This window comes from Micromys minutus (assembly GCF_963924665.1).
Source record: "Micromys minutus genome assembly, chromosome: 15".
In the NCBI taxonomy this organism is placed as follows: domain Eukaryota; kingdom Metazoa; phylum Chordata; class Mammalia; order Rodentia; family Muridae; genus Micromys; species Micromys minutus.
The window spans coordinates 43,453,118-43,474,174 of record NC_137984.1 but is presented as its reverse complement, the minus strand read 5'-3'; positions in this window follow the sequence as shown (position 1 = coordinate 43,474,174).

The window sequence follows — 21,057 nt, the reverse complement described above, 5'->3', positions numbered from 1 at the left end:
GTGAGTGTTTGAAAGATAAATTTCAATATTTAAGATCTAAAAATCAGGGCAAATCATTTGATATCTTGAAATTTTTGAGATAAAATCATATCATTCTTGTCTTTCTGATTTATTCTATTGATCTTTTTAAAGTTTGATCTATTTCTTACTGTTCTCATGGTTTATGTCAATCATGGTAAATAAATGAAGCAGGATATATATATATATATATATATATATATATATATATATATATATATATATATTTGAATTAAAAAAGAGCAAGTTTTCTTGAATACATGTTCTCTGTAAAATGATACAAAGTTATAATCACAGGAATAACTACATTATTATCTCCAATAATGCTTTATTTTGCCAAAATATAAATGCAGTTTTACAATGTAAAATATGTATGGAACCATGACTATTGGATATGAAATCTTATCTCATATATGACAGTATATATGTGTGTGTTGATGCTGATATCCCTTTCCCTTTCAAAACTTTATACGTCTAAGTCATAGTTCTTTTTTTATTAGATTCTCTGTGTTCACATTTGAGATGTTATCCCTTTTCATCCGCTCTTCCCTCCAGTTGCCTTCACAAAGGTGGACTCCTTCCTGATCACCCTCTCCACCCCATTGCCTTGACATTTCCCTACATTGGGAAAACATGCCCTCCCTGGACCAAAAAGCTTCTTCTCACATTGATGCCAGACACTGCTATCTTTAGCGACATATACAACTGCATCAATAGGTCTCACAAAGTACACACAAAGGTTGGGGTTTTACTCCATGGGAATTTTGGAGGGTTTGGTTGGTTGATAGTGTTATCTTCCCATGAGGTTGCAACCCCTTTAAGCTCCTTAAGTCCCTTCTTTACCACCCTCATTGGGGTCCCTGAGTTCAATCTGATGGTTAGCTACAAACATGCTCAGCTGTATCTATATGATTCTAGCATAGTCTCTGAGGAGGTATCTCTGTCTGGTTCCTGCTAGTAAGTACTTTTTGGGATCAGCTATAGTGTTTGGATTTGGTGGCTGTATATGTGGTAGATCCCCAGGTGAGGTGACTTCTGAGTGATCTATTCTTCAATCCCTGTTCCTCTACTTAACTTTGCATTTCCTCCCTTGTTTTGATCTCCCTTCTAAGAATGACTGAGGCATCTCTATTTTATCCTTCCTCCTTTTTGAGCTTCATAATGTCTGTGAATTTTTTCTTGGTTATTCGGAGAGTTCCGGGGCTAGTATCCACTTATCAGTGAGCACATACCTTGTATAGTTTTTTGTTTTTGTTTTGTGATGTGGTGAGCTCACTCAGGATGATATTTTCTACTTCCATCTATTTGAGTAAGAATTCCATGAAGTCATTGTTTCTAATAGCTGAGTAGTACTCCATTGTGTAAATATACCACACTTTCTGTATCCATTCATCCTTTTAAGAACATCTGGGTTATTTCCAGCTTCTGGCTAATAATATATAAGGCAGCTATAAACGTGGTAGAACATGTGTCCTTGCTATATGTTGGAACATCTTTGTGGTATATACCCAGGAGTGGAATAGCTGGGTTTTTCAGGTAGTACAATGTCCAATTTTCTAAGGAACCATAGACTGATTTCCAGAGTGGTTGTACCAGTTTACAACCCCACCAACAGTGGAGGAGTGTTCCTCTTTCTCCACATTCTTGCCATCATCTGCTGTCACCTGAGTTTTTGATCTTAGCCATTCTAAGTTATGTGAAGTAGACTCTCAGGGTTGTTTTGATCTGCACTTCTCTGATGACTAATGATGTTGAACATTTTTTGGGTGCTTGTAGGCCATTTGATATTCCTCAGCTGAGAATTCTCTGTTTAGCTCTGTACCCCATTTTTCATAGGATTATTTGATTCTCTATAGTCTAGCTTCCTGAGTTCTTTGTATATATTGGTTATTACCCTCTATAAGCGGTAAGATTGATAAAGATCATTTTCCAATCTCTTGGATGTCATTTGTCATTCATAATAGCCTTCCTTCTGCTAATGTTATTAACATTCAACAAATTACTGTTTCCAATTACATGAAAAAGTGAGAATATCACCACTACAAATAAAATAGTATGATGATGATATTTTTTTGTATATATAGTATTACCATTACCTAATTTTTAAGGTGAACTGTGTACCCTAATTTCCTGATACTAGGATTTAACATTCTTTGTTCCATTCTTGTTAACTTTCTATAACGATAAGCTCTATTTTATCTTCTGGGAAAGCCATACCTTATGTCTTCTTAGCAATATCATGACTTCTATGCATAGGGAAAGAACCCAGATGTCCTTCAGTAGATGAATGTATACAAAAATTGTGGTACATTTACACAATGGAGTACTACTCAGCTATCAGAAACAATGACTTAATGAAATTCTTAAGAAAATGGATGCATCTAGAGAATATCATCCTGAGTGAGATAACCCAGTCACAAAATAACAGACATAATATGCAGTCACTGATAATGGGATACTAACCCCAGAAAGCTCTGAACAACCCAGAAACAACTCACAGACTGTGTGAAGTTCAACAACAACAACAAAAAGAATATATTTTAATTAAAATAGAACTGTATCACATCCCCCTTTCCTCCGTACAGCCCCTCCTAGTCTCTCTCCTATCCCCTCAAATTAATAGCCTCTTATCCTATATTATCATTACATATATACATATGTATATATATATATATATATATATATATATACCCACAAATACTTAATTACTACCTTAAAAAATGTATTCGTATACTTTTATGCAAAAATGCTGAAAATTTGTACATTTATTTTTGTTTTTTAAAATGAAGTAAAAAAAGAAAAATAAAGAAAAATAAATAAAAGAAAATGTAATGGAGTTTTATAGTGAATCCCCATAATCCATGAACACAATAAAACCCTCGATTTTGATGTTAAAAAAAAAAAAAGGAACATAAATATCTGATGATCCTAAGTCTACATTTTATAATGCAAAATAAATCAAGGTTTGTTTTTCTGAGTCTCTATTTCCTCACATTAAATTTTTTTTCCAAAAAAATTAAAATGGAATTTTATTTTTCTTAATAACTGAATAAATATCTATTTTTTACCTATACTGTTTTTAATCATCCATTCAGCTGCTGATGAAAAGACAAGGTTGTTTTATTTTTCCTTTTTTATTAGATATATTTTATTTACATAGTAAATGTTTTCCCCTCTCCCCTCTTAAACCCAGATTTCATCCCCTCTTCCCCTGCTTATATGAGGGTGCCTCCCCCAACCAGCCTCCGGCTCCTGACTCCCCATCCTGACCTTCCCCTACACTGGTGCATCAAGCCTTTGCACTACCAAGGGCTTCTCCATCCATTGATGCCCAACAAGACCATCCTCCTCTACATATTAAATTGAAACTGCAGGTCCGTCCATTTGTACACTTTGGATACTAGTTTATTCCAAACTTCTTGCTCCAAACTTTTGTCCCCCCTTCTAAGAGGGACTGAAATATCTGCACTTTGGTTTTCCTTCTTCCTGAGCTTCATGTGGTGTAATTGGTTCTTGGGTAATTCTAAATTTTGGGCTAATATTTATTTGTCAGTGAGGGCATACCATGTTTTTTTTTTTTTTTTTTTTTTGTAATTGGGTTACTTCACCCAGGATGACATTTTCCAGTTTCATCATTTTAAGTAAGAATTTCATAAAGGCATTATTTTTAATAGCCAAGTAGTACTTCATTATAAAAATGAACCATATTTTCTCTATCCATCCCTCTGTCGAAGGATATCTGGGTCCTTTCCAGATTCTGGCTATTATAATTAAGGCTTCTATAAACATAATAGAGTAGTGTCCTTGTCATATGTTGGGACATCTTTTAGGTATATGCCCAGAAGTGTTATAGCTGGGTCCTCAGGTAATAATATGTCCAATTATCAGAATAACCTCTAGAGTGATTGTATCAGCTTGCAATCCTATCAGCAATAGAGGAGTGTTTCTCTTTTTCCACATCCTTACCAGCATCTACTGTCATCTGAGTTTTTGGTCTTAAGATTCTGACTGGTATGAGGTAGAATCTCAGGGTTGTTTTGACTTGCATTTCCCTGATGACTAAGTATGTTAAACATTTCTTTAGATGCTTCTCAGCCATCCAATATTCCTCAGTTGAGAATTCTTTGTTTGGCTCTATATCTCATTTTAATAGGATCATTTGATTCTCTAGAGTCTAACTTCTTGTGTTCTTTGTATATATTGGAGAGTAGCCCTCTATCAGATGTAGGATTGGCAAAGATCTTTTTCCATTCTATTGGTTGCTGTTTTATCCTAATCAAAGTGTGCTTTGACTTACAGAAGCTTTGCAATTTTATGAGGTCCAGTTTGTCAATTCTTGATCTTAGAGCATAAATCATTGTGTTCTGAACAGGAAATTTTTCCAATGTCCACATGTTCAAAGTGCTTCTCCACATTCACTTCTATTAGTTTGAGCATATCTGATTTTATGTGAATGTCTTCGGTCCACTTGGACTTGAGCTTTATACAGGGCAATAAGGATGGATTGATTTGCATTCTTCTACATGCAGAATGCCAGTTGCATCAGCAACATTTGTTGTAAAATGCTATCTTTTTTTCACTGGATGGTTTTAGCTTTTTTGTCGAAAATCAAATGACAAAGTTGTGTGGTTTTATTTCTGGGTCTTCAATTCTGTTCCATTGATCTGCCTACCTGTCTCACTGTTGAAGCTGTAATACAGCTTGGGGGCATAGATGGTGATTTTTCCACAGAAGTGTTTATTTTTTTCTTACAACTTTATTTTTAAAAAAAACAGCAATACATGTACAGATTTTTAAAAGCATTTTAGCATAAAACTAGATGAATATATTTTGTCAGTACTTGATATTTTTAAAAGGTTTGATAGTATGCATTGAAATCTTACTAGTTACAATAAGCATAAAGTACATAGAAGTATTTTTTTATTGTTGAGAATAATTTTTGATATCCTGGATTTTTTGACATTCCAAATGAATTTGCAAATTACTACTTCCAACTCTATGCAAAATTGAATATAGATTTTGATGGGGATTGTATGAATCTTTAGATTGCTTTAGGCAAGATAGCCATTTTTACTATATCAAGCCTGCCAATCCAGGAGCATGGGAGATCTTTTTATCTTCTGAGATCTTCTTCAGTTTCTTTCTTTAGTGACCTGAAGTTCTTGTCATACATATCTTTCACTTTCATATTGTTTCTTAGGGTCACACCAAGGTGTTTTATATTGTTTGTGATTATTTTGAAGGGTGTCAATTCCCTAATTCTTTTTTTCTCAGCCTCTTTATCTTTTGAGTCGAGGAAGGCTACTGATTCATTTGAGTTAATTTTATATCCAGGAACTTTGTTGAAGTTGTTTATCAGTTTTAGAAATTCTCTGGTGAAATTTTTGGGGTCACATAAATATACTATTATATCTTCTGCAAATAGTGGTATTTTTACTTCTTCCTTTTCAATTTGTATCAATTTGACCTTCTTTTGTTGTCTAATTGCTCTGGCAAGGACATCAGTTAGTATATTCAATAGGTAGAGGAAGAGTTGGCATACTTATGTAGTCCCTGATTTTAGTGGGACTGCTTCAATTTTCTCTCCATTTAATTAGAAGTTGGCTACTGGTTTGCTGTTTTTGTTTGTTTGTTTGTTGGTTGGTTGGTTTTTTGTTTGTTTGTTTGTTTGTTTATCTTTCTATTAAATTTTCTTATTGTCAGTGATCTAGTATATCTATGTTTCACCTGTAAAATGTATTCCCAGCATGTAGATAGATACCCATATTAGAAAATAATATTTCACAATTATGGCTTCATATTTTGCAAAAAAGTATTTAATGATCATTTCTAACTCTGACTCCTTATGAAGGTACCAACAATGGTGAATTGTACAACCATGATTATAACCACAATGGCTAGAATATTTCCTTACTCAAAAAAAAAAAAAAATACACTTAAGGACACATGCTTACTTTATATTCACTTGGTTCTACCAATATGTAAATTAGCAGGGTTATAATCCCAGCCTAATTTTCATATAAAGCACTGTGTTGTTAAATAATGCATTTATTCACTAGTGTCTTTAAAGTCAATGAATTTAATAATATTCTCCTGCGAATATACCCAAATTGTAATTAAACAAAAATAAAAGGTCATATTTTCCACAATAGGTATCATATTGAGAGTCATTCTCTTTGGAATAGCTGCTAGCTTAGTTCATCTTTCATGAGTTTCATTAACTTTCAAGGCTCAGTAGTGTTTCACCGATACTATACAGCATAGAGGAGACTCTCGTGTGTTTTCTGACTGCTTGCCCTTTGCATAACCATCTGATCAAAACCTTTTACTTTTTTATGGAAGAGCTGCTGTAGCAGACACAGCAGCTTTGTTCGATCACTAGCAGTCACAGGAAGACTGTTGCCATGAGTGTGACAAGGGCTAAAGCAATTAGATCTAAAATGATGAAATTGCTACACCATCCATTTACTGGATCATATTGAAAAGCTTTCCCATTCTTTTATGGGTCTGCAATGGCAGGTGGCTTGAGTGAGAGGACTAGTCTTCTTTCATGGTACCCTGCCTCATAACCATGCATACAAAAAATGCATTATAGCCTTCAGATACTGATTATGTCCATTGTCACATTTCTCTGTGCTTCTGTGTAATTGTTCAGCTGCAAGCCAATTCCAGAATGCTTACTATCACACACTGGATGAATGTGTGCTCAACCTCCCTAAATGTTAGTGGTTATACAGTGGGGAAGTGAAGTCCCTGTTGAGACATAAAGGTCACAGTTAATTCTTTATGTGCTGACCTGTAGAAACACAGATGTTGCTGCCTAAACCAACAAGTCAAATAACAGCTAGTGAAGAATGAATGTTGAATGCATAGTGGGAAAAAAGTTCCTAAACAGGCCTTAATATTAAAAACAAATATGATGCTATTCAAAGAGGTAAAACAGATATAGTGTCTTGATAATTCAGATGATAACAGATGTTAGCCTATTCTTCAATTATTTTATCTGTATAACACAAACAGTTAAATGACTCTATTAACAGCTGCTATGGACATAATCCACTGTAGACACATTCTTTCTTCCTAATAATATATGTGTTCTTAATATAAAATATTGTTGCTATATTTAAACTCTTGACAGCAGGATGAGATTAAAAAAATAAATTACAAATAATTTTCCTTAGTTAATCTCTGTTGAACTTTAACAGAGATTTAAATGGTGTGCATAATTATGACTGAATGGAACCGGTCAAACTTTTGATTGTTAGCCAAGACCCAGAAAACAAAAATATCTGTGCTGTATAAATATTGCTAAAGGGCTGTAAATACATGACTGATCTCCCATCTCCAGATAGGAGACTCATGGAAAAACAAAGTAGGATACCACCAAAGTCCAGTGTGGTGAACAGATGAATTTTATAGGGGTTATTTATTGAGTTATTGGGAAATGACTATATACCAGAGCAGATAAGACCATAAACACATATAAATCACCATGCATGAATGACAGCTCACTGAAGCTAAAATCCTGGAATTTTTTTTCAGAACTTGAAGGCAGTTCAAGAATTCGCCATATTTGCCTTTGGGCACACCACCTAGAGGTGGTCTAAGCCTCCTCTAGGCCACTCAAGTTGTTCAAGGCTATTTCTTGCTAAACCTCACAGATTATACATAAATGAGAGTAGACTGTCCTCATGTATTTGCTAATTTTTCAGAAACTTCTTGAGGCAATTAAATGTTTATTTCTTGAATTGTTATTGTAGAATTTATTTAATCTCAACTCAGTTTTTATTCTGACTTTGATAATTTAGTTCCCAGATAAAACACTCACACAACCTTAATATTTACAATAAGCCTTATTTACAATAAGGCTTAATCAGCACTAGAGCTGGGCAGATATGTGCCCTCTATGTTATTAAAACCTATTTGCTATCGATAATAATTGATAACTATTACTTACTATCTCCCATCTGAGCTGCTCTTAGTTCCGATTTGCCAGGACTCAGAGCCATGTGTTCTTGACTCCTAACACACAGTGACATTTATGCTTCCTCCTTACATTCTTCTCTCCCTCGTGGGGATGAAGAGAGAAAGAAAAAAGCTGCCGTGAAGGGAGAAGAACTGTGAGCACATGACCAGGAGAATGAGCAAGTAGCTGGTGTCCACCACTGGGGGTATAACCAAGCCAGCTGTTAGAGGAGTAGATTAGGGGTGACCACCCAGTAAGTGTCAAAGCTAAATAAAATAAGCATACTCTGAGTCATATTTCTTTGTAACCATGTTAGGAACAAACTTAAATTGGTTATACTAAGCCATAAGAAACTTCTGTGTAGAATTGAGTAATGTACTTCCAGAACATCTGCATCTTAAGGGTATTCCCTTCAGGAAAATGTCTTAGCTTAGATTAAACTATTATAAAACAGTTGTGTTGTAGTAAATATTAAAATAATAATAAATGGTTTATCACTTTACCAGCACTGAGGAGTGAGACCTCAGGCTGGACCCTGATATGGAGCCACGCGCTCCTCTGGTGCCCGGTCTGAGCCAACACCACGGCCCAACTTGTCTGTGCAACTCCCTTCCTTGGAGGTTTCCTACTGCCTGATCTCTGCCTCTGTCCTGGGGTGTTTCTCTACCCCCAAATTCCACATAAATACAACTCTATGGTCCGATAGCTTTCATACAGGCTTATGTATTCTACTTTCAATCCACAAACCCCCTGCACAACAGGATTACGTTAAATAAACAAAGATACAAACTGCCCGTCTATGTGAGATATTAGACCTATAAAATCCTTAATGTCCATAGCTTTTTAATACCTATCAATTCCCACCTTGGTCTAGGTAGTCCTTGGGAAGCTCCATGTTGCCAAGAATGTTACCTTCCCCTCTGCCTGACCTCTTAGACCTTGCTTCACTTCACCTCCCTCACCTGCCCCACCCAGTCACTGGCTTTCCTTTATTTTACTAATTATAATGGGAAGGTTCAGAAGAAGAAACCTTGACTGGGCAACATATCTTGGGGAAGTGGAATTAACATTAAAATACAAACAGCTTCAGGATAATCTACACAGTTGAACTACCAGGATTTCACATTTGCATGATGTCTTTCTCACATGTTGTCACTGGAAATAAAGACACACTTACAATATCATCATGCAGAACAGTACTTCACAACAGAGCAAAAAACCTTACTAAAGAGTGACTGTCACACTAAACTTTTATTTTGATGCTCATAACTCCATTAACTCGAAAAGAAGATGAATTCATGGTCATTGCAAAAGTCAGTTGTACTCAGACACTTTATTCACCAGGTATTGTTCTGAATCACATAGTAGATACTGACATCCAACTTGTTAGGACAGCCACAGGTGATGATTTATTAAACATATCAAAACCAAAGGTGTCTGACATCTTTAAAGCCTTAATATACATTTTCAACAGTAAAAAAATGCAATGCAACAATTTTATGAAGACTGCCAACTTTTCTTCGACTCTCCTGCGGTTTCTGCACTTAAATATTTTCTTTACAGGCATTAATTTGTATGCCAGTGTAATGCTGGATTGACAGGTAAATTACCCTTTAAAGAGATTAGGAATTTTCACCAGATAAACTATTATATTAAAATACATCAGAAGTTCAGACTTTCTTTCCTGACCTTATCATAAAAAATATTACTTTTATATTTTCAGTGGAAGTAAGTGAAAATTATGACACCATTATAAAAAAAATATCCCCACACTTGCAACAGAATACAGGAGAAAGCAAAGCTCCCCAGAGGAAAATAAGTAAGCTCTGACTTCCCCTTTTGAAATCAGCAAACACAACCTCAAATTAGCTGGAAAATCTTTATATGTGACCCAAGCAATAAAACACAACCTATTGTTAGCTTTGATATTCCAAAGAGCTCTATTTATAGGCTCAATGGTGGTGTCTGCAAAATATAATTTTCGATTTGTGCTTAATTTTCTTTCCTCTTGAAGTATGTTGTATTATACTTCCAAAAGGCATTCACATGTAAGCTTTAAGAAAAGCATTATGCTGGCATTTAAAACATTATATATGTATATTTATACAGTAATATGTATGTGTGTATATATACTTATATGCATATATACATATACATATACATACATATATGTATATATATAATGCACGTATATATTTATATTTAGATTACACGTTCCCTCAACTCTTTCCTACTTCCCTTCCTTTCGTCCACAGCAGTCTTTCACCATATCTACCAGTTCCATTCATAGGTTCATGATTTTTGGTTTGGTTTTGTAACACACAGACACAGACACAGACACACACACACACACACACACACACACACACACACATATTCCCCATAACTAGAATTCCTACAAGTACATTATGGATCTATGGTTTAAAATTAACACAAAGACAAAACACCACTGGATATTTCTCAGCTATTAACACTGAAGTATAAAACAGAATAGCGATTGCCTGAACCTGAGGAACCTGAAATATGGGGAAAATAAAAACACTTTCAACATACTGGTTAGATAAATAAATCGGCTTCAGGTTCTATTAGAGTGGGGAGGGATATCAAAATATAAACCAAAATATTTTAAGTTTTTTTCTGATACAATAGTTTTAGAAAGAAAAAGGAAATGTTTATATAAACTTATCAACCATGTTTTTGAGGCTATGTGTATACTAAGTTCTTTGATTTGAAGATTATAAATTAGAGGCATACATAGAAATGGCAAACTATAGTAAATGAACATATACTGTTGTATTTTCATTATAAAGACAGCTAATGATCAAGGGAGGCATCTCAGCAGATACTAACTCTTACTTTCTAGAAAAAGCCAGATTTAGTTCTTAGAGTCCATACCAGTAGGTTCATAAGGTTTCCGTGGCCTCCTCTGGCCTCTGTGGACAATCCACATGTGATGGACATAAAAAAATGCAGGCATATTGCATTCAGAAAAATAAAAATGAATTAAAATACAATAAGAAGAATAAAGCTTTTATTAGATATATGAAAGAATAAACTTATTTCCTGGATTTTAACACTAATTATGATACATTGAACATTAAACATAAATTATTTTTAGTTGAATATAATAAGACTTTCAACACAAAACAGTTAAAGTTTTTGGCATAAAAGTTAACAAACAAAAATACTGATAAAATAGACAAAATAAATTATTCACAATATATATGTAAAAACAATTAAAAAGATACAGTATATTTAATAAACAGGTAAAAGTATTAAATAAACATTTAAATACATTAAACATAAAGTAGCAAAAATATTTGAAAAGATATGTATCTGTACTAAAATTAAAACCTAAAGCTTTTTATAGCTTTGGAAGCATAAATAAATATATACATATGCACAGCACAATTAAAACAAATACAACAAAAGAAAGCCCTGTATAGGGGTGAACTAGAAGGGCTTTCCCACGTCTCTATTGAGAATATAATTGAATACCACATTGGAATACTGTATTATCCATGGGAGCCCACAGGTTAAAATTTTGTGTGGTTATATAATGTCAAACAACTCATATGTCCATCTGATTACTAATTTGTAAACAACATCCAGTTTTGTCTTATAACAATTATTGTAAAGAATGAACTGTAACATGCATTTTCATAACAAAAACTGTAAGAAAAAAAACGATAACAGAATTCCATGGCAAAAATAGAGTTGGTTAGGCACATTCACAGCAGAGCACAGAGGTATCTTTTAAACCCATAAGCAGTGTCCTGATGCAGAATGGATTGTATTGTTATTTCTCAAATCTCATGAGTTTAGTCTCTGGTTATGAATTTACCTATTCTTAGATCTGTCTTTAAAATTTATTTACAAGTCTGAAAGAGACACATCTATGCTCAAATTTGTTGTTGCACTGAATCCACGGAGTTTCTTCACTTCCCTGGGTCTTCAGTCTATTCTCAAAGAGCTCTAGTTATTATAGATATCCTTCTGGTGAAAAATGTCCATCATTTACTTTTTTTTTCCAGTCTACATTATGACAGTATATAGAAAGAAGTCACTTTCTCCCTGCAGGAAATGCCCTCACAATGTACAAATAAAACATTAGATTTATTTCAATTACATATAACATTACTGTTCTTACTTATGTACACAAGATTCATGTTCAGTATTTCTGTTGATCTTACTGGCTAAAAAAAAAAAAAATCCAGAAAGAAGAGAGTTTAGTGAATTCCTGCAAACAAATGTCAGACCAGAAGGATTAGTACTGCCTTGGGTTCAAAAGGTTACTAAGCTGGCGAGGGAGGGCGTTTAAGCCATTTCCTGATACAGTGTGTGCCATTAAAAGTGCCCAGCCTGGTTCCTGCAAATAAGAATCTGCAGATAGCTCACAAGGCAATATATATGAATCTATTATGAGAGGGTCAGTGGTACGGTATTGCAAGACAAGCTATCATCAAGGAAATAAACAGAGCTGTGGCCGAAGGCTGCTATAGTCAGTACAGCACACGGGGTTAGCATAGTGCCCTACCCTAGCCTATACTAACATCACGATACAAACACAAGGACTACCAGAGATGAATTTCCTCTTCCTTAGTAAATAATTTATGATTAGCTATATAATGACTCTCTCTATTAAAATACATTCAAATTTTCTTCAGAAAAATTAAAAGTGTGGTCATATTTTTTCAGTTTAAACATCTATAAATAACTTAATAAGTGATTATATATCATGCCCAAAATTAGTTTTAAAAGAAAACTTTTGTTGTAGGGATGCTAAAGAAGCTTCTAGATCTATGATGTTTTAGTCCACTAGAGACATTATGAGTATATGGTGTATTTATAAACTACATGGAAGTAGACAGACAGCTCAACAGTGTTTGCTGTTCTTCCACAGGACTTGGGTACAGTTTCTAGCAAACACATCTGTCATTTTATAACCACCTGTAGCTCCAGAGGATCCGAGGGCAACATCTGGCCACTGTGGGCACTGCACTCATATGCTGACAACCTCGTACACATACACATAAACTAAAACATAACAACAAATCTATACCTAGAAATTAATTAGTTAGATTTTCCTTTCTAATATCGATTTATTTTGAATTAGAGAAAAATGCTGATTCATGTAAAAAAAAATAACTGTGATCTGTGTTTAGAAACTTTGGAAACAACAACAAAAAATGTGTACCTTCAACTGGAAGGAACCCATGCCACTGGCCAGACTGGGGTTTCTGTGTCCCTGAAACCGAGGGGTCTGAGTGGTCACCTCACCTGTGATCCTGGGCATGTTAGAGCAAATGGGAGTCCAACTTCCTCTGGGTGTTGTGGGGCTGGGTGCAAAACTAGTGCCCAAGGAATACTCAGGGCACAGGTTCAGACTGGAAGGAACCCATACCACAGTCTGCATAGTCTTCCTGGATCCTGGGGAAACCAGTTACTCTGGGTATTAAGGAAGATGTTGTGGCCTCCACACCTGTGATTCTTATTGCCTGTCCAAAGCTTAAGTCCAAGTGAAACCAGATACACCAATACCAATAGAAGAGAAAGTGGGAAAGAGCCTCAACACATGGGCACAGGGAAAATTTTCCTGAACAGAACAAGAGTGCCTTTTGCTCTAAGATCAACAATCAACAAATGGAACCTCATAAAATTGCAAAGCTTCTGTAAAGCAAAGGGCACTGTCGATAGGACAAAACAGCATCAACAAATTGGGAAACAATCTTTGCAACTCCTACCTTCAATAGAGAGTTAGTATCTAATATTTACAAAGAATCCAAGATGTTAGACTCCAGAGAGTCAAATAAACCCATTAAAATATTAGGTACAGAGCTAAAAAAAAAAATTCTCAACTGAGTAAAACTGAATGGATGAGAACCACCTAAAGAAATGTTCAACAACCCTAGTCATCAGGGAACCTCAAGTCAAACAACCCTGAAATTCCAACTCACTCCAATCAGAATGACTAAATCTAAAACTCAGGTGACAGCAGATGCTGGCAAGGATGTGGAGAAAGAGAAACACTGTGGGGTTGTAAGCTAGTACAACCATTCTGAAAATCAGTCTGGTTGTTCCTCAGAATATTAGACATAGTTCTACCTCTAGAGCCAGCTATATCACTCTTGGTCATATACCTAAAAGATGCTCCAGCATATAACAAGGACACATGCTCCATCATGTTCATAGTAGCAGCCTTATTTATAATAGCTAGAAGCTGGAAAGAACCAAGATGTCCTTCAACAGAGGAATGGATACTGAAAATGTAGTACAACTTAGCTTTAAAAGAACAAGGACTTCATGGAATTCTTACTCAAATGGATGGAAATAGAATACCATCCTGAGTGAGGTAACCCAATCACAAAACAAACAAACAAACAAAAACCCATACAAGGTATGCACTCACTGATAAGTGGATATTAGCCCAAAAGCTTGGATTACCCAAGATCCAATCTACAGGGGGAGAAAAATACTCAAGGGAAGAAATAGGGAGACAAAGTGTAGAGCAGAGACTGAAAAAAAGAAAAAAGCCATCTAGAGACTGCCCCACCTTGGTATCCATCTGATATACAGACATTAACCAGGACAATATTGCTGATGCCAAGAAGTGTTTGGTGACAGGATTCAGATATGGATGTCTCCTGAGAGGCTGTGCCAGAGCCTGACAAATACAGAGCCAACCATTAGACTGAGAACTGGGTCCCCAATGGAGAAGTTATAGAAAGGACTGAAAGAGCTGAAAGGATTTGCAACCTTATAGGAATACCAACAATATCAACCAACTAGAATCCTCAGAGTTCTCAGGGACTAAACCACCAACCAAAGAGTACACATAGAGGGTCCACTGTTCCAGCGACATATGTAGCAGAAGATAGCCTTTTGGGGCATCAATAGGAGGAGAGACCTTTGGTTCTGTGAAAGCTCGATGCACCAGAGTAGGTGAATGTCAGGACAGGGTGGATGCAAAAAGTGTGTGGTTGGATGGGAGAGTACCCTCATAGAAGTGGGGGAAGGGAGTATGGAATAAGACTTTTCAGAAGGGGAAACCAGGGAAGGAGGACAGCATTTGAAATGTAAATAAAAAATATTTAATAAAATAAAAGAAAAAATATATACCTTATGTTTCTTAAATCCAGTGGTGGCCCATGCCTGTTGAAGACCTTCTGGAGGCCTTTTTCCATGGCGGAAGGTGGGAGGTTCAAGCAACCCCTGTTCAAGAATTTGTGCAAACGTAAGTAGAGTACCCAATTCACCTTCATTACATATCTTCCCTACTTATGAAGAATCCAGTGATTTGTTAATATAATTAAAGTATCTTTGATGACAGGTCCCAGACCGCTGACTGTATTATCTCACAGGGGTCATTCTTTCTGCCAATGATATTTTGGGCATTAATTTGATGAGCTTATGCAATCCATTCAAATTGTAGCACTGTGAAATTTTACCTATTCTGACTTCACCTAGTAAAATTATAGAGTTTAAAATGTAAGTTTAGCATAAGGATCCATCCTCTTTAAAACAACATAAAGTGGCATTGAGATTATCCATATTTTGATTCATGTAAATAAGTAATTCTTTAAGCATCCAACATCACTGGATCCCTGCAGATAGCATCTACTGATCACTAATGATTTCAAATCGTCAAACATGGAGAGAGACAACTATGAGAAAAATCATTTCAAAGAGTATAATTGAACTGCAAGCCGGAAAGGCGGCTCGTACAGGCTGAGCAACTGGTGAGTGGGAGACCTAGGCTGCTGGGGAGCAGAGGGATCTCTGCGGAGTGCACATGGAAAGGGCACCCCCTGCCCTGACCTGCCCTGTCCTTCCCAATCCAGTGACCGGGAACAGATCTTAGGAACTTCTGTTCCCACCCGGAGACGACTTCAGGACCCAGAGCGGAGCCTGGCCCAACTGCCAGCCTGAAAGGCGGCTCGTACAGGCTGAGCAACTGTGACCTGGAACAGATCTTAGGAACTTCTGTTCCCACCCGGAGACAACTTCAGGACGCAGAGCGGAGCCTGGCCCAACCGCCAGCCGGAAAGGCGGCTCATACAGGCTGAGCAACTGTGACCGGGAGCAGATCTTAGGAACTTCTGTTCCCACCCGGAGGCGACTTCAGTACTCAGAGCAGAGCCTGGCCCAGCTGCCACCCGGAACCTGGGCTGCCGGGGAGTAGAGAGATCTCTGCGGAGTGCACACGGAAAGTGTACCAGGGACACAGACCAGATACAAGGGAAAGGCAAGAACATATCACTGACAACAAAATGGCAAGAGGAAAGAGAAAGAGTATATCCCAAGGAAACCAAGACAGTCTAGCAACACTAGAACCCAGCTCTCTGATAGTAGCAAACATCGGAATTCCAAACACTCCAGAGAAAGAAAACACAGACCTGAAATCATGCCTCAAGACGCTGATAGAGTTACTTAAACAAGAAAGGGAGGAAAAGCAAAAAGATTCAGAAGCTTTTAAAGAAGAAACAAGAAAAACACTCAAAGAACTCAAAGAACGAGACGAAAACAGAACCAAAGAAATAAAGGAATGGAAGAGGGAAATGAAAACAGAAATTGACACAATAAAGAAAGCGCTAAAAGAGATAACCCTAGAGTCAGAACACCAAAAAAAGAAATCAGGAGTCACAGAAGCAAGCATTTCCAACAGATTACAAGAGATCGAGGAGAGAATCTCGGGGGCAGAAGACAACATGGCAAACATAGACAAAAGAGCCAGAGAAGATGCAAAAAACAAAAAGCTCCTAACCCAAAATGTCCAGGAAATACAAGACACAATGAGAAGACTGAACCTAAGGATAATAGGAATAGAAGAGGGAGAAGAGTATCAACTAAGAGGTACAGTAAATATCTTCAACAAAATCATAGAAGAAAACTTCCCTACCCTCAAGAATGAGATGACCACGAGCATAAAAGAAGCCTTCAGAACTCCAAATAAGTTGGACCAGAAAAGAAATACCTCCCGACACATAATAGTAAAAACATCAAGTGCCCAAAGTAAAGAAATAATACTAAAAGCAGTAAGGGAAAAAGGTCAGGTAACATATAAAGGCCGACCAATCAGACTCACACCCGATTTCTCAACAGAGACTATGAAAGCTAGAAGAGCCTGGACAGACATCATGCACTCCTTAAGAGAGTACAAGTGCCAGCCCAAGCTGCTATACCCAGCAAAACTATCAATCACCATCGATGGAGAGACAAAGATATTTCAAGACAAATCAAAATTCATACAATATCTGACCACAAACCCAGCACTACAACGAATTATAGGTGGAAAACCCAATACAAGGAGGGAAAATACAGCCTAGTAAAAACAAGAAAACTCCTAAACAAGAAAACTAAAAGAAGAAAAAAACACAGACACAACTCATCCCAAAAAAGCAAAAATGGCAGGAAACAGAAACAATTATTCCTTGATATCTATTAACATAAATGGTCTCAACTCCCCAATAAAGAGACATAGACTATCAGACTGGATACATAAACAAAATCCAGCCTTTTGCTGCATACAGGAAACTCATCTCAGAGACAGAGACAGACACTATCTCAGAGTAAAAGGGTGGGAAAAAAACTTCCAAGCAAACAGCTCCAAGAAGCAAGGTGGAGTGGCTATTCTAATATTGAATAAAGTAAACTTCCAACCAAAAATTATCAAAAAAAGATAAAGAAGGACACTTTTACTCATTACCGGGAAAATCTGTCAGGAGGAACTCTCAATCCTTAACATATATGCTCCAAATAAAAAATCACCCACATTCATAAAAGAAACTCTACTAAAGCTCAAAAAATACATTTCACCCCACACAATAATAGTGAGAGACTTTAACACCCCACTCTCACCAATGGACAGATCAGAGAAACAGAAACTGAACAAGGACACTGCAAAACTAGCAGAGACTTTGAACCAACTAGATTTAATAGATATATGCAGAACATTCTATCCTAAAGTAAAAGAATACAACTTCTTCTCACCACCCCATGGCACCTTCTTGAAAATTGACCACATAATTGGACACAGAACGAGCCTTCATCGATATAAGAAGATTGATATACTCCCATGCATCCTCTCAGATCACCATGGTCTATGGCTGGTCTTTAACAACAACAAAGACAACAAAATGCCCACATACACATGGAAACTAAACAACGCTCTGTTAAAGGATAGCAGGGTCAAAGAAGAAATAAAGAAAGAAATTAAGGACTTTCTAGAATTCAACGAAAATGATAACACAACATACCCAAACCTATGGGATGCAATGAAAGCAGTATTGAGAGGAAAACTCATTGCCCTAAGTGCTTCCATGAAGAAACTGGAGAGAGCTCACATCAGCAACCTGACAGCACAGCTAAAAGCCCTAGAACAAAAGGAAGCAGATATACCCAAAAAGAGTAGACGGCAAGAAATAATCAAAATTAGGGCAGAAATAGACCAAATAGAAACAAAAAAAACCATTGAAAAAATCAACAAAACCAAGAGTTGGTTCTTTGAGAAAATCAACAAGTTTGATAAACCCCTAGCCAGACTAACTAAAGGGCAAAGAAAGAGTATCCAAATTAACAAAATCAGAAAGGAAAGTGGTGACATAACAACTGAAAATAAGGAAATTCAAGAAATCATCAGATCCTACTACAAAAACTTATACTTCACAAAATTAGAAAATCTGGAGGAAATGGACAAATTCCTAGACAGATACAAGGTTCCAAAGTTTAACCAGGACCAAGTAAACCATCTAAATAACCCTATAACACCTAAAGAAATAGAAGAAGTCATCAAAAGCCTTCCAACCAAAAAAAGCCCAGGTCCAGACGGGTTCAGTGCAGAATTTTATCAGACATTTATTGGGGATATAACACCAATATTCACCAAACTATTCCAAAAGATAGAATCAGATGGAATATTACCCAACTCATTTTTTGAGGCTACAATAACCCTCGTACCTAAGCCACACAAGACCCTACAAGGAAAGAGAACTTCAGACCAATCTCACTTATGAACATTGATGCAAAAATACTCAACAAAATCCTTGCAAACCGAATCCAAGTACACATCAAAACCATCATTCATCATGACCAAGTAAGCTTCATCCCTGGGATGCAGGGATGGTTTAACATAAGGAAATCCATCAATGTAATCCACCATATAAACAAACTTAAAGACCAAAATCACATGATCATCTCACTAGATGCTGAGAAAGCATTCAACAAAATCCAACACCCCTTCATGTTAAAAGTCCTGGAAAGAACAGCAATCCAAGGCCCATATTTAAACATAATAAAAGCAATATACAGCAAACCAACAGCCAACATCAAACTTAATGGCGGGAAACTTGAAGCAATCCCACTAAAATCAGGGACTCGACAAGGCTGCCCACTCTCTCCCTACCTATTCAACATAGTACTGGAAGTCCTGGCTGGAGCAATTAGACAGCAAAAGGAGATCAAGGGGATATAAATCGGAAAGGAAGAGATAAAAACATCACTCTTTGCCGATGACATGATAGTGTACTTGAGTGACCCCAAAAATTCCACCAGAGAACTTCTACAGCTAATAAACAAGTTCAGCAAAGTGGCCGGATACAAAATTAACTCGAACAAATCAGTAGCCTTCCTATACTCAAAGGACAAACATGTGGAGAAAGAAATTAGGGAAAAGGTACCCTTCACAATCGTTACAAAAACTATGAAATACCTTGGTGTGACTCTAACTAAGCAAGTGAAGGACCTGTATGACAAGAACTTCAAACCTCTAAAGAAAGAAATTGAGGAGGATCTCAGAAAATGGAAAGATCTCCCATGCTCATGGAATGGAAAGATCAACATCTTAAAAATGGCCATCCTACCAAAAGCAATCTACAGATTCAATGCAATCCCCATCAAAATTCCAACCCAATTCTTCCTGGAATTGGAAAGATCAATGTGCAATTTCATATGGAATAACAAAAGACCTAGAATAGCGAAATCCATCCTCAACAACACAAACACATCTGAGGAAATCACTATCCCTGACCTCAAGCTATATTACAAGGCAATTGTGCTGAAAACTGCATGGTACTGGTACAGAAATAGGCAAGTGGATCAATGGAATAGAATAGAAGATCCAGAAATGAGCCCTCATGTATATGGTCACCTGATTTTTGACAAAGGAGCAGTAAACATTCAATGGAAAAAGGACAGCCTATTCAACAAATGGTGCTGGTCCAACTGGCACTCAACATGCAAAAGAATGAAAATAGACCCGTTCTTATCTTCTTGTACAAAGCTCAAGTGTAAGTGGATTAAAGTTCTCCACATTAAACCAGATACACTGAAACTATTAGATGAGAAAGTAAGGAAAACCTTAGAACACATAGGTACAGGAGAAAATTTCCTGAACAAAACAAAACACCAATGGCTCAAGCTCTAAGGTCAAAGATTAACAAATAGGACTTATAATGAGATTGCAAAGTTTCTGTAAGGCTAAAGACATCGTCAAGAAAACAAAACGGAAACCAACAGAATGGGAAAAGATCTTTACCAACACCACATCAAATAGAGGCCTAATATCCAAGGTGTACAAGGAACTCAAAAACCTAGACACCAGAGAATCAAATAACCCTATTAAAAATGGGGTACAGAGCTAAACAAATCATTTTCAGTTGAGGAACACCGAATGGCCGAGAAACATCTGAGGAAGTGCTCGACATCCTTAGCCATCAGGGAAATGCAAATCAAAACAACCCTAAGATTCCACCTCACACCAGTCAGATTGGCCAAGATCCAAAACTCAGATGACAGCTGATGCTGGCGAGGCTGCGGAGAAAGAGGAACCCTTCTCCACTGTTGGTGGGGTTGCAAGCTAATACAACCACTCTGGAAATCTGTCTGGCGATACCTCAGAAAATTGGATATAGTACTACCTGAAGACCCAGCTATTCCACTTCTGGGCATATACCCCAGAGACACTTTAATACACAACAAAGATATATGCACCACAATGTTCATAGCGGCTCTATTTATAATAGCCAGAAGCTGGAAGGAACCCAGATGTCCTTCAGAAGACGAATGGATACAAAAAT